This window comes from Pavona decussata, unplaced genomic scaffold (genome assembly GCF_977016875.1).
Source record: "Pavona decussata unplaced genomic scaffold, jaPavDecu1.1 SCAFFOLD_433, whole genome shotgun sequence".
In the NCBI taxonomy this organism is placed as follows: domain Eukaryota; kingdom Metazoa; phylum Cnidaria; class Anthozoa; order Scleractinia; family Agariciidae; genus Pavona; species Pavona decussata.
In genome coordinates, this window is record NW_028145790.1 from 173,226 (window position 1) to 187,967 (window position 14,742).

The following is a 14,742-nucleotide window of genomic DNA, read 5'->3' on the forward strand; positions in this document are numbered from 1 at the left end:
TTGAAGAGAGTAGAATTTTATCACAGTAATGGCTTTGTTATTTGCTGTTTTTGATGCTGATTGCTTGATGCTTCGGGGAGACTGGTTCACGCCATGCTTTTAAAAGGCGGGGACATTTAATTGTTAGTCATAGTTTATTCATATCGATGCCAACTGAAATTGACGAATGTACCTCGGTATCTTCTAAAGTCTACCTTGTACGACTTTGGAAGACGTTTGTTTCGAACGCTAATTTTACTATATTATTGTCCCCCGAAACGCTTTCCAAAATATTCTTAATTCTGAAACGGGCCATAGATCGAGATTTCAGTTCATCAACAAGGTCATATTCTCAGCTGGGGCTTAGGAAAAAAGAAAGAAGAAGAAATGTTCAGCATGATTTTTGGGTGGTTATTCATTTATTTTTAATTAATTCAGATATATAAAAACACTTTTCATTTCTGTCCTATATAATTGATAATTGCCCTCTTAAGCTTTTGGCCTCTTTATATAGGGAGGCACCATCGTGGTTCCCGGATAAAAGTATAGCACGCAATTACAGTGGGAATGTACAGTTCGTACGTAATTACAGTGGGAATATACAGTTCGTATACCAGAATAAATTTCGATTTTGCCAAACTGGGATCGTAAGGTGGTATAAGGAAAATTGTTTGTAGGGCCGCAAGTCGGTATTGGGGGCTGCAGTTCATTGGTTGAAAATGACTTAGTCTTACGTGCGTGTGATTGGCTACTAATGACGCCGCAGGACGCAACAATTTGGTAATATTCGTATTTCGATTGTCACGGAAAGATACAGACGTTTAGAGGAAGAGGTAAGAGATCTTGAAGTTTTTAATTTGTTGCCTTTCTGTCTCTCAAGTTCAGGAAGCCACACTTTTAGGGAGATACGTAGGCAAGAGAAGGAATTGTCCATAGACTTTTCAAGAGATTTGCAATTAATAAAGAGACGATCTTTTGTATTTGCTGGATTGAAATGCTCAGTCCAAAACTAACGATTTGTTAGACGCAAATCACTTACTGACTGAAAGACTCAGTCGAAAAGAAAGATTTATTAGAAGATTAGAAGAGTATTTCAGATTTGAAAGAAACAAAGTTAACCAGTGATGCGAGTTCAAGGTTCAGTTCGAGCTGGCTAGAGGTGTTAGATCTTTCGACTTGGGTCATTTCACAGTGAAGATTAATCTAAGTTCCGCTCTTAATCAATTTTTGACAATGCTAGTGCCCTTATCAATTTTAAATACCCATATTATTGTAGGCTGGCATAGGCTTGTGTATAAAGAATGGTGTCTTGCATTCAGATATCAGATTTAATTCACCCACACTATGTCATCCCATAGAACCTGTTTGGCTTTCCAGACAAAACGGGGGCAGTTAGCTAGAGACAGGACCAGACAGCTATATTTCATATATTCACAGATAACGAACTCAGACTTTTTATTATCACGTCCAAAACCTCAAACAAATTTTCTTAAATGCAGCTTACGATATAGTGGTGCTATGCTCTAGAACATTTTGAAAAACGAGGCTAATGCTTGCCAAATTGTGCGGGGAGACAGCCTACCTATATCTGATACTGGTTCTTAAAAAATTGGCCTCTCATATGTATGCGGGTTTTTTTTTTTAAATGAAAATACAATGATTACAATATGGCTTACAATACCAACATTACTTACTATACTTATTGGCTAACACTCGATATTTGCTGTGCTTACATTACTAACCGACTACTTACAATGTTCACATGCAATACTCACAATTACAATACTTACAATATTCACAGTACTCAAAGTACAGTTAGCTTACACTTAACTAAAGCAGCTTGGCTCACGATTTAGTAAATTGATGTACACAAATAGCGATCTTGTTATATATTTATTTAGGCGTAAAACATTCAAAGTCCAGAGTGCCTTTGCGTGCGCTTGTAGCAAAACTATGATATTTGGCAACAATGAAAGAATAGTTTTAAAAGTACTTCCCAGTGTTTTTGTTTTTTTTGGTTCCAGCCATATAAGATAGGGCTTTCAGATAAAATTAGTTTTTGATTGAGTTTGTCGTGTGCCACCAGTTAGAAAAGCGATTCCAGAATGACGACGATACACTGCAGGGAATCAACGTGTGGATTAGTGTTTGGTTTTCAAGGTCTCATAAAGAGCAACTTTTATTGTTTGTTATGTCTGAGCGCAAAAAGCTGTGTTGTGTGGGTAAAATATTATGAATAATTTAAACCTGAAACATAATTAATTTGGGTTCTTTCAAGATGCGAAAACGTAGCATATAAATATTGCGGATGTTTCCTCTGGTGAAGTCATGATCCAAAATTCTATTTTCAGCGGTAGGTGCCAGGGAGCTCTTATCTAGCAAGGTGGAATATGCAGTTTTGGTAAAAAAAACGGATTGAGAGGTGTTAGTGTGGCCCGGGCTTTCGTTGCAGTGCGGAGTTCTTTTTTTTTATTCAGTGGGTCTGGCTTTTAGAGGTCGTGGTATGTTGTGAAGAGGAATTTCAAAGTTATGTCTTTCCTCCAAGTCTGCGGTTAGTGAAAGGAAACTGTGACTTTGGTTGAGAAGGTCCTTAATACAACATATTCCTTTTTTATACCACGCGTTAATAAAAATTGGTTTTCCATCTAAAACAATAAAATGTTCCAAATTATGTAATCCTTAATGGAGGTATATTCGTTAAAAGCTAGTGGCTTAATTAAAGCTCTGCCAGTAACTTAAAACGGTTCGGTAAAAATCAGGAAGGAGCGCGGGTTTTAGCTGTGTCACTCTTTTGTGGTGTAATAAGTGTGCTGTAATTTAAATATGTTCGCATTTATTTGAATGTAAATGTTGTACCTGTCTATTCTGTTCAATATATAAATAAACACAGACTTTTTTTCCTTTATTTTTATTTTATTTTATTATTATTATTTTTTTGTATCTTAATTTTTTATTAATTTTTTTTTCGTGTTCCGGGATGTTCCGGGTTTTATCGACGGCCTGGTATTAACGCCAGTCTCTGTTTAATTATTAAAGACATGTGACTGTTCATTTGTCAAATATGAAAGTTGGTATTACAGTGAGTGATCAACCTCTCACAGTACCAAAGGAACGCTGTTTAGTTCTTGTGAAACTTGACAATACTCTAATTTGAGAGCTCGAGTACTGGACAACACTATCAAGCATACCTGGATGAAATAGAAGAAAGAAGCTAAAACTGATACGGAAAAAAGGTAAGTCTATTCGTAATTTCACTCACCTATAATTGACAAGGTTTATCCGAAAATTAATCGATTATCAGTTCCCGTCTATTTGGAGGGCTAAGTTGGCAAAAGCCGGTAAAAAAAGGTCATAATTCTTTGGTTGGCAAAAAAATACTGATAACAACTGCAAATCTGGCTTTGGTATTAGCGAGTGTCCCTGCATGACAAATCATATTTCAGGTATTTAAAATTTGCACTTTTGTTCATTTGTTTATGTTATGCCGTATTTTTTTCTTCGCTTCCCTTAACTTAAGGGTGCAAGTTTAGTTCCCTAAGGTCTTCAAATTTACGGAGGAAATAATCCGTCGACGTATAGAATGTTTTTTTGGCTTTAGAGATGTGGTAATTGCAAGTTAGATAGTGCTGCCGACTTTCGCTAATTTGAGCCAATTGGTCATAAATTTTTAATCACAATGAGTAAGCGTTGAAATATTTCTTCTTACAACGGGAAGGGGTTTTAATAGCTCGATTTAAAACATCCCGAGGATCGAAGTTCCATGGAGTAAAAGCTACATTCGCATCTAAATGCCGAAATTTTATTTCTAAACATGAAACAAACAAGAGTAAGGGGATACTCATGGTTTATTTCTGTATTTGGAAAGTCATATATAAAACCAATATTTTATTATACTGTTGGCACTTTGTGGGGGGTTTAATACACTCGATTGCAAAAACGTTGACACCTTAAAAGCATAAACCGTTAACGATGAGACCCAACGGATTTGTGGGTAGTGTTTAAAAAAATAACCTCATTTCCATAATCAATAATTTACCATTCTCATTCTTTGCAAGAAAGAATACAGTGCTGACTTAATTCTTCCGAATAATTTTCTACCAAGTATTGCTTAAGTTCATTGACTGATTTGTACTTGGGCAAATCGCGTTATCACTTAAATTGGCAATTGTTGGCCAAATTGAACACTTTAAGGAAAGCTTGGACAGTTTCCACCATTCACCACGTGCAACAAATTTTGGTCCAGTCAACCGTCGCACGAGAATAGAATATTATGCAAATAAATTTAGTACGCTTATAGCCATAAAGCCATTGGGTCTCATCGTTCACGGTTTATGCTTTTTAGCTGTCAACGTTTTTGCAATCGAGTTTGCACGGAGGTAAATGTCCTTTGTTGGCCCGTCACAATCACTAATTACCTCAGGGATCTTAAAGCCTCGTCACCAAAACAAGGATGCACATCAGTGACAGCAACATTGAAATTGAATGGGTTCTAAAGCTTAAAAAAATCATGTGTTTCTAAAGTCATAGATGAAATAGAAGAAAGAAGCTAAAACTGATACGGAACAAAAGGTAATTCTATTCGTAATTTCACTCACCTATAAATTAACAAGGTTTATCCGAAAATTAATCGATTATCAGTGCCCGTTTATTTGGAGGGCTAAGTTGGCAATAACCGGTAAAAAATGTCATAATTCTTTGCTTGGCAAAAAAATACTGATAACAACTGCAAATCTGGCTTCGGTATTAGCGAGTGTCCTTGACAAACTAAATTTTAGATATCTAAAAATTTGCAGTTTTGTTCGTTTGTTTATGTTATGTCGTATTTTTTTCTTCTCTTCCTTTAACTTAAGGGTGCAAGTTTAGTTCGTAAGTTCTTCAAATTTACGGAGAAAATAATCCGTCGCATAGAAACGATGAATCTGATAGAAATAAATGTTTTTTTGGACCTTAGAGATTTGGGAATTGCAACCTTCGCTAATTTGGGCCAATTGATCATAAACTTTTAATCACAATGAGTAAGCGTTAAAACATTTCCTCTTACAACGGAAAGGGGTTTTAATAGCTCGATTTAAAGAATTGCAAGGATCGAAGCTCCATGGAGTAAAAGCTACATTCGGATCTAAATGGTAAAATTTTATTTCTAAACATGAAACAAACAAGAGAAAAGGGATACTCATGGTTTATTTTTGTATTTGGAAAGTCATATATAAAACCAATATTTTATTACAGTGTTGGCACTTTGTGGGGGGTTTAACATACGGAGGAAAATAAAATGTCCATTGTTGGCCCGTCACAATCACTATTTACCTCAAGGATGTTTAAGCCTTGTCACCAAAACGAGGATGTACATCAGTGACAGCATCATGAATTGAATGGGTTCCAAAAGTTCGCAATCCGTGGAACTTTTTCTTAAATTTGTTGGTGACTGAGAATATATTCTGTTAAATAATTTCTTACACTCAAATCCTAGCAGTATGCAGGATATTTGTCCCATCATAGTTTAATGGCCTTAGCTCCCACGAGTCTCCTGTAGCTCAGTGGTAGAGCATCCGAACTAGTAATCGTAAGGTCTTAGGTTCGACTCCTGATAGGAGCACTCGGATTTCTTTTTTCCGAGTATGCCTGTGTCACTTTCTAGAATAATGCATTATTCTCAATTTCTTATTTGTTGATTTAGCAAAGTTCTCGTTGAAAACTAAATTGAACTCAACAGTTACAATAGTGGTTTATTAATTCATATACTGGCACTCGGAGGTGAATTACAGTGTGTTTACAAATTATATGGAACAATTTACAGTTTCTGATTTGAAAACTAATGGCGAAGGACTGGGATTACAATATTCTTTGAAAGGAAATTACAATTGAATCTAATCTATTAACAGTTGTACAATTACTTCATATTTTCATATCCGCATCGGGCAGGATAGATTTAGAGGGGAAGCAGCCAAAGATTAAAACATTTTAAAGTCCTTGACACGATATATTTTCAGGCTCAAATACTTCCTTTTTAATAGTATGCGCCAGATTGCCAAGCAAAAATTTCAAAAACGTTTGAATTAAGAGACAACACTACAACAAATGTGTGTTTAAAGAGAAGTGGAAGTTTACTAAAACGGTAAGTTCTAATCGATGCAAGATACCACAAAAGTGTAAAAGTTCAGAATCCATATTGCCTTGACCGTACAGCGAAGACTTGAGATGGCGGGCAATGTGGATTCTGAGCTTTTAATGAAATTTATTTGCTATTTCCCAGACTACCTTTCGGCATTGTCGCGTACGCTTTCACGCTATTTTTGGACAACCTCTGTCGAAACAGTTGTATATTTTTTTGTAAAACTTACTTCAAGTTACGCACTTGCAAAGCAAAGGATTGAAAATTGCAGCGGGCCATTTCTATTAACCAATCAGACTGGAGAAGGTGACCGATTTTACCAGATCTTTTTCTCCGAAGCTGGGGTCCGTTTCTCGAAAGTCCCGGTGACCTATCGGGCCCGATAAGTGTCTTTGGTGATAAAAGTTTCTTATTTAATTAACAGAAGTCAATTTCTGTTAGCTTTGAATACTAAATTTTAAAATTTTATAATTCTATGTAAACATTGGCCAAGTACCATGTCTGTAATCACATTTCGGGGCCCTTCTTGCCTTCAACTTCTTCTAAGTCTTGAATCTTGTTACATTTGTTATTCTTGCGATTTTTGCGATATTTATAATGAGTGCTTTTAGCTAGCAAGAAAAATCCTTGTTACTTTTGCGATATTTGCGGACATTTCGGGGCCCTTCTTGCCTTCAACTTCTTCTAAGTCTTGAATCTTGTTACATTTGTTATTCTTGCGATTTTTACGATATTTGTAATGAATGCTTTTTGCTAGCAAGAAAAATCCTTGTTACTTTTGCGATATTTGCGATATTTGCGGACATTTCGGGGCCCTTCTTGCTTTCAACTTCTTTTAACTCTTGAATCTTGTTACATTTGTTATTCTTGCGATTTTTACGATATTTGTAATGAATGCTTTTTGCTAGCAAGAAAAATCCTTGTTACTTTTGCGATATTTGCGATATTTGCGGACATTTCGGGGCCCTTCTTGCTTTCAACTTCTTTTAACTCTTGAATCTTGTTACATTTGTTATTCTTGCGATTTTTACGATATTTGTAATGAATGCTTTTTGCTAGCAAGGAAAATCCTTGTTACTTTTGCGAAAATAATTTGCTAGCAAATTTTTGCTTACAAGGTCGATCCTGGACATATCTCCGTGAGAGTCACAATACAAACGCTAATTGATGAGTTGAATGGTGGAGGCGTTATGCCGACTGAAAAGAAATATGGAGCGAATTTGCATCGTGATCAATAGGCAATGGTATAACTCGTGGTATATTGACCAAAATAGTGTTACTTAGCCTAAAAGCATAAGCTAGACAAATAATGGCTTTAATCTGTCCAATATCTGTCCCACGCAGCTGACAATTATCTACGCTATTAGTCTTTCGTGTAAAACTTTATTCAAGCTCTTTATTCAAGGCACGTAATTCAACCCAAAACATCTCTCGCTGCTGGTTAAATTTTGTCTGTAGAATTTGATCTTCGGCTCCGTTGGCTTTCAAGGTATGTCGTTTAGCAAGTTGTCTTACGAACACTCATGAAAACAAAAATTGTACAAGGGGCAAAGTTCAATCCATCCTATGAATTTTCCAACTGATCAGTAAAATATGGAGTCCTGTTAGTTAGCAACAGGAACTGTGTTTTTCTGTGGCTCATTTAAATACATTCTAACTTTTTCAATATCGTATTGCTGGACAGCGTTTTCTTAAATTTCGACCCGATGGTCTCCAAAAAACATTGTCGTGAGGCTGGAATGAAAAAAGAAGTTTGCTTTGCTAGATTCTGCAAGGCTGGTCCACTTGACAAAAGACCGTTCATAAAGAGGTCGATCGACGAGTCTGGTTACAGTGTTGAATTTCTTTACCTTCGTGTTTGCCATCAGGCCTGGGTACTCAGTTATTCTTCTTGACGAAATACTTGTTCGGAGGGTGTTATGCGCCCCTGAAACTCGATTTAATTGGATGACAACTGATGTTTAATTTTCTTCAGGAAACGCCACTCCATAAATTTCTTTATACCGTAAAACTAATTCCTTTTGCCGGAATTTCGAGGATTAAGATTCTGTTCCTTGGAATTCTCTACTAGTTAAATTCCTGGCAAAGGAATCCGAACAGATCAAGTTGTGCTAGCTTGCACAAATATGCCCTTAAAATGGCCATAAAACGATTGACGGACACAGAAACGGAAAATGTTGAGTTATATTTTATTTTTTTTAAACCACTATACCACGACACTCATGAATATTCTTGTCAATTTAAGACTGAAGCTCCGAACAGTGACTGTTTAAAAACTTGACAGCTTGGACATTTAGGTCTGGACGCACTGGACTGACAAAATTTGTTTGACTCTTCCAAAAATCTCGACAAAATTTGTCTCTGCCAAATTTTCAATTTGTCAAGCGTGGGCACAGACACAGCAAAATATTTGTAATCACAAGTGTCAACACACGAAAATAAACACCATCGCTTGCGCGCTGGTTAGATGAGATCTCTGGAGTCATGGGCTTATGGTGATCTTTAACCGCTTCGATCGAATCAGTTGCCTCGGCATATTATTGCTTGTATTCTAGTTTTTTCTTCCTTGAATTCGTTCAATTCCAGCAGAGGCAGTTGCCACTTTTACTATGCCAGTGGAGGCTTCACCTTGTTCGACTAAAACTGGTTCAAGAGTACCACAACAGATTTGTCCGTAGAAGGCGGCGAAGGCCTCATCCTTATTATTGGAACCTACCTAGGCCTTGTAGTTCTTGGTTTAAAATTCATTTTCATAGGCGTAATATCCCCGAAGAATTCTTTTATCGTCAGATGAGAATGTCGCGTGACACGTTTGACACCTTGTTGGCCACTCTTCGTCATAAGCTACAAAAGGAAGACGAGCGGATGAGGAACTGCATCCCACCAGAAAATGTCTTGGCCATCGGACTATATCGCTTAGCACATGGTGGGTCATTCGACAATGCAGGCATTGCAATGAAGGTTGGTAAAGCAACTGCTCGTGAAGCATTCACTGATGTCGTCAAAGAACTCAACGATTTTAGAAACGACTTCATCAAATTTCCAACTAAAGAAACAGAGACAAGAGCCTCAATCACAACGTTCGAAGAATTATCTAGTCTACCAAACAGAAGGCGCCATCGATGGGACACATATAAAAATAAAGGCTCAAAAAGAAAGCGCTGTTGACTACTTTAGCCGATATCAACAGCACGATGTGGCGGTGCAAGGCATCGTCGACGGAAGAAAAATATTTATGGATATCGCCGCCGCCGCCGCCGCCGCTGGCTTTCTCGGTATCTTGCCCGGGCTTCGGAATGAAATACTCCGACTAAAAATAGAGATGAAATTTTCTTGATTGACATTTTCCTTCAAATCATGGCATGTAAACAAATCTGTCAGATTTCACGCCTGACAAAAATTTGTCCTGCTCCGAGGCACGACGACGGCGTCTTTGAAGTTGGTAAGCCTTGGCAAAATTTGGTAGATCTAAAAATCACCGGGCGCACTTGTCTCAGGGAATTGGTGACAGATTTTTTCGCAAAACAAACAAAAATTTGCCCAGTGCGTCCGGACCCTTTAATTAAATACCGTAAAAAGACCAACAAATATTTTTTTTTCTAGTTTAGAATAATTCTAATGTAAAACCTTTAAAATTAATACAAGACAAAATTGTAATTCAGAAATTGCACATCCAAATATCTTTTAGATTTAACTGAATATTGCGCATTTGCTCGGGTTACTTCTCGACTGTTGCGGTAAAGGGAAAAAAACTTCCTTTTAAACTTCTTTCTGATTAAGAAGTTATGCATAAATCATCATTTATTCCTGCGGAAACAAATGGCCATATGTGCAGACTAAGGATCATCAAAATTTGCAAATTACTTGGCAATTAATTTGCTGGCGGCTTTCTTTCTTCCTCTATTTGTCTGTTGGTGGTCTTTAAGAGACAGCGCCTAACAGCCTGGTACAGCTGTAGGCATGCGCATAAATTCTTGTATTTGCATTGGTGCTTTTCAGAAGCTGAATAATAATAATAATAATAATAATAATAATAATAATAATAATAATAATAATAATAATAATCAGTTCCCCTTACCGCTGAAAACTTTTCCTGTTGAATATTGGGTAAAAAAGAGAACAGCTTAAATGAAAATGAAACGACTTTAGTAGATGGGGTTGTTATTGGGCCAGAGGTACGAAGAAAACTTAAGTCCAATAAGCGTGGGGAGCCCACGCAGTGATGACTGGCAAAAAAATTTACCTGTTTTGATACAAAATGCAACAGAACGAAGACCCAACCAAAAAAAATAAATTAGTTTTACAGCAGCCGGGGAGATTTACCTTTTATTTGCTTGGGTAAATACCGTTATTGTAAGCCCTATTAAGACGAGTTCCACCATCTGTCTCTCTATTTTTGTCACGTTTTCCGCTCGAACAAACCACCCTCCATGAGGCATAAAAATAAACAAGCCCCCAGCGGAACTTTTATAACATAGAGGCCAAAAGCACTGAATGCTGATTGTTTGAAACAGAGGGCAATTATATATTTAATTTTTCTATCACCGAGAGAAAAATTACTCGCTTCATGTTCTTTGGAGTTTGACTTATGGAGCGAATTTGCAATGGTATAATTCGTGCTACAATTCGCGGTATGTTGGCCAAAATAGAGTTACTTAGGCTAAAAGCATAAACTAGACAAATAATGGCTGTCCAATATCTGTCCTACGCAACTGACAATTTTCTACGTCATTAATCTTGTGTAAAATTAAACTTTATTCAAGCTTCTTTATTCAAGGCACGTAATCCAACCCAAAACCTCTCTCGCTGTTGGTTAAATTTTGTCTGTAGAGTTTGATCTTCGGCTCCGTTGGTTATCAAGGTATGTTGTTTAGCCACTTGTCTTGCGATCACTCATGAAAACAAAAATTGCGCAAGAGGCAAAGTTCAATCCATCCTATGAATTTTGTAACTGATCAGTAATATGGAGTCCTGTTAGTTAGCAACAGGAACTGTTTTTTTCTGTGGCCTATTTAAACAAATTCCCTTGAAGTCTCTGCTCGTTCAATTCCTGGCTAAAGAATCCGAACAGATTAAGTTGTGTTACCTTACACAAATATGCCCTTTAAATGGCCATAAAACGATCGACGGACACAGAAACGGAAAATGTTAAGTATTTTACTTTTTTTTTTGAAACCGCTATACCACGACATTCATGAATATTCTTGTCAATTTAAGACTGAAGCTCCGAACAGTGACTGTTTAAAAACTTGACAGCTTGGACATTTAGACACCGTAAAAAGACAAACAAATAATTTTGTTTTCTAGGTTAGAGTTTTTTTTCAATGTTAAACCTTTAAATTAATACGACAAGATAAATTTGAAATTAAGAAATTGATCATCCAAACATCTTTTAAATTTAACTGAATATTGCGCATTGGATCGGGTTACTTCTAGAGTGTTGCGGTAAAGGGAAAAATACTTCCTTTTAAACCTCTTTCTCATTAAGAAGTTTTGCATACAACTCATGATTTATTCCTGCAGAAATAAATGTCCATATGTGCTAATTATCATCAAAATTTGTTAATTTCTTGGCAATTTGCAAGCGACTCTCTTTCTTACTCTATTTCTGTCTGTTGGTGGTCTTAAAGAAACAGCCTAACAGCCTAGTACAGCTGTAGGTATGCGCATAGTTGAATATTGGGAGACAAACAAAACAGCTTTAATGAAAATGAAAACAACTTAAGCAGAACGGGTTGTCATTGGGCAATAGGTTATCTGGCCAGAGGTTTTGTGTCGTTGCTTTCGTATATTTTTTCGGCCGCTCCCAGTACGACGGCTGCCGCGAGTGGACATTGCAAATCCACGTAAAAAGAGCTCCAAGAACAAAAGATTTCAAAAATATTGGACGCACAGCCTCTACAATTACCTTTAGAAATAAAAAAATTCGGCTAACTTTCCGAAGATGGACACGATTTAGGCAGATGTAAAGGTTTCCTGACCTCTCCGACGGGTATTTGAAAAGGTTGGGTCAACGATTTCAAAGTGGTTCTGCCAACGCACGGAACCTACTGCGCATGTCCCCCGCTGATATAGGCGTTTTTAGCGACCACAAAGCTGATGACAGATATAATTACGAAATCGAAGGTGACAACTGGTAAAGACATTCAAACACGTTTTTATAATCATCTTTACTTATCGTTTCATGGATACCAGGAACTCCGTTGATCTAGTTTACTCTTTGAAGCTTCGTGTTCCACAGCGACAAACGCGTTTGCAGGACTTTTCTTTTTTTTCCTTTTTTTTGTTTGTTTTAAAGTTACGCTCTCTTTTGCAATTTCATACATTGCAGTTTTCATCCTGTTTGCCTTGTTGTAATATGAACTTACTTTAAATTGTTCTTGTTGCAGTTGAGACTTTATTACACGATTTTGTTGAGAGGAATTGTGCGATTAAAAAAGTTATGAAATTTTCACGACAGTTGAAGTAGAACACAGAAAAAAAATCATTTTAATTTGTTTACAATTCCGTAGCAGTGGCTTACTCCCATCAGCGCAGAAAAGAACTTAAGGACCATGCCTCCTAATACGGAAGACTTTCTCGAGCCACCTCGAGATGCGCAGAACCCATGCGCAGTATCAAGTGGAGGCAACACCCTTAATAAAAGAAATACACTGTAAGGTTAGGAACCATACAGACTACAAATCGATCAAATCTCCGGATATGAGCAATTTTATAGAACTTCCTGGAAAGTGCGAAGAAAACTTAACTTTAGTAAGCGTGGGAAGCCCAAGCAGTGATGACTGGTAAAAAAAAATATACCTGTTTTGATAAAAAATGCGACAGAACGAAGACCCACCAAAAGTGAATAAATTTGCTTCACGGTAGCTTGTGTAAATACCGTTATTATAAGCCCTATTAAGCCGAGTTCCACAATCTGTCTCTCTATTTTTGTTAAGATTGCCGCTCGAACAAACCCCCCGCCATGAGGCGTGAAAATAAACAAACCCTTAAGGATTTTAGCACTTTTTTGTAAAATAGAGACCAAAAGCACTGAATACTAATTTGTTGAAACAGAGGGCATTTTGTTCTTAATTTTCTTTTCACCGAGTGCAAAATTATTCACTCCTGATTGGTCAGGCGGCAAAAATGATTGCTACTGATTGGCTGAGCACGCCATTTCTACATTTAGTTGGTTTCTTCATTTTGCACCGCAAAACAACGAATTCTTCCATGTTCTTTAGAGTTTGACTTATGGAGCGAATTTGCATTGTGATCAGTAGGCAATGGGTATAATTCGTGGTATGTTGGCTTAGGCTAAAAGCATAAACTAGACAAGTAATGGTTTTCATCTGTCCAATATCTGTCCTGCACAGCTGACAATTATCTACGCTATTAGTCTTGTGTAAAACTTTATTCAAGCTCTTTATTCAAGGCACGTAATTGAACCCAAAACATCTCTCGCTGCTGGTTAAATTGTGTTCGTAGAGTTTGATCTTCGGCTCCGTTGGTTATCAAGGTATGTCGTTTAGCCAGTTGTCTTGTGAACACCGATGAATGAAAACAAAACTAGTGCAATGGGCAAAGTTCTTTCCATCCTATGAATTTGGCAACTTATTAGTAAAATATTAAATCCCGTTAGTTGGCAGCAGGAAATTTGTTTTTCTGGGGACCATTTAAACAAATCCTAACTTTTTTAATATCGTAATATATATATATTTAGCCAAGCCTAAAAGTGGAGCTCCACAATTCCTTTTTAATAGTATTTATATATATGCTACTGTGCTTATTTTATGAACGTAATAACGTTACGAATTCTTCATCCTCTCTTGAGTTATATATATCTTAAGTGCATATAAAGCAAACTTTTTACGCGTCAGCGGAAAATGTTTTGAACCATAAGTCGTTTTCTTATTGATCGTGGGAGATCACATTGCTTCGTGCAATTTGGCCGCTCGGATAAAAATAAAATATTTGTTTCAAAATTTATTACTTTGTAAATATTCCTTGTACAGAAATATTTATAATGAAAACTTTCTGAGAAAAGCCGCTTCCGTGTAAATTGGGTCAAATTATGCAAATTAGGTCAAAGCTCACGCAACGGGATTTAAACTTGCCAAATGAGAGTTTGTAGATTTGTAAAGACAGAATATTGAAAAATAGCTTTGATTTAAAAATAAACTGCCGCACTTTGGAGAGAATCAGCTTTGAAAATTGCCAAAATTCGTCTTGCATCCAATAGCCACGAAGTGGTCATGTTTATAACCGCTCCAAAGTAAAACGTTTTATCTAAAATCGTTTATAATGCAATCATGAGTTGTTTTTACTATAAAAATTACGCACCGTTCGTACAAATTAATAAGACCATTGCGAAGTCAGTGAAATAGGGCGTGGAAGTTGACCTAAATTTCACATGACAACTTACCGAAAAAGCACCAAAAACTAGGGGGTGGTCAAAATTCAAAGGAATTTATTTTATTTTACTAAGAATACCACCGATCATAATCTTATCTGATGGAGAAAAAATGCTGAAAATTTGGAGGGAATCCGCCGACCTCGATCCGTGGACCTTGCCCGGTCCTTACTGACAATGACACTTATATTCTTAATTTTTCTTTCACCAAGGGCAAAATTACTTACTCCTGATTGGTCGAGCGGCGAAAATGCCTGCT

At 36.8% G+C, this 14,742-nt stretch overlaps 1 pseudogene; it reads left to right on the plus strand.

The window, feature by feature from the left end:
* Nucleotides 1–7,797: 7,797 nt before the first annotated feature.
* On the plus strand, nucleotides 7,798–9,428 carry LOC146450664 (uncharacterized; annotated as a pseudogene).
* Nucleotides 9,429–14,742: the final 5,314 nt, after the last annotated feature.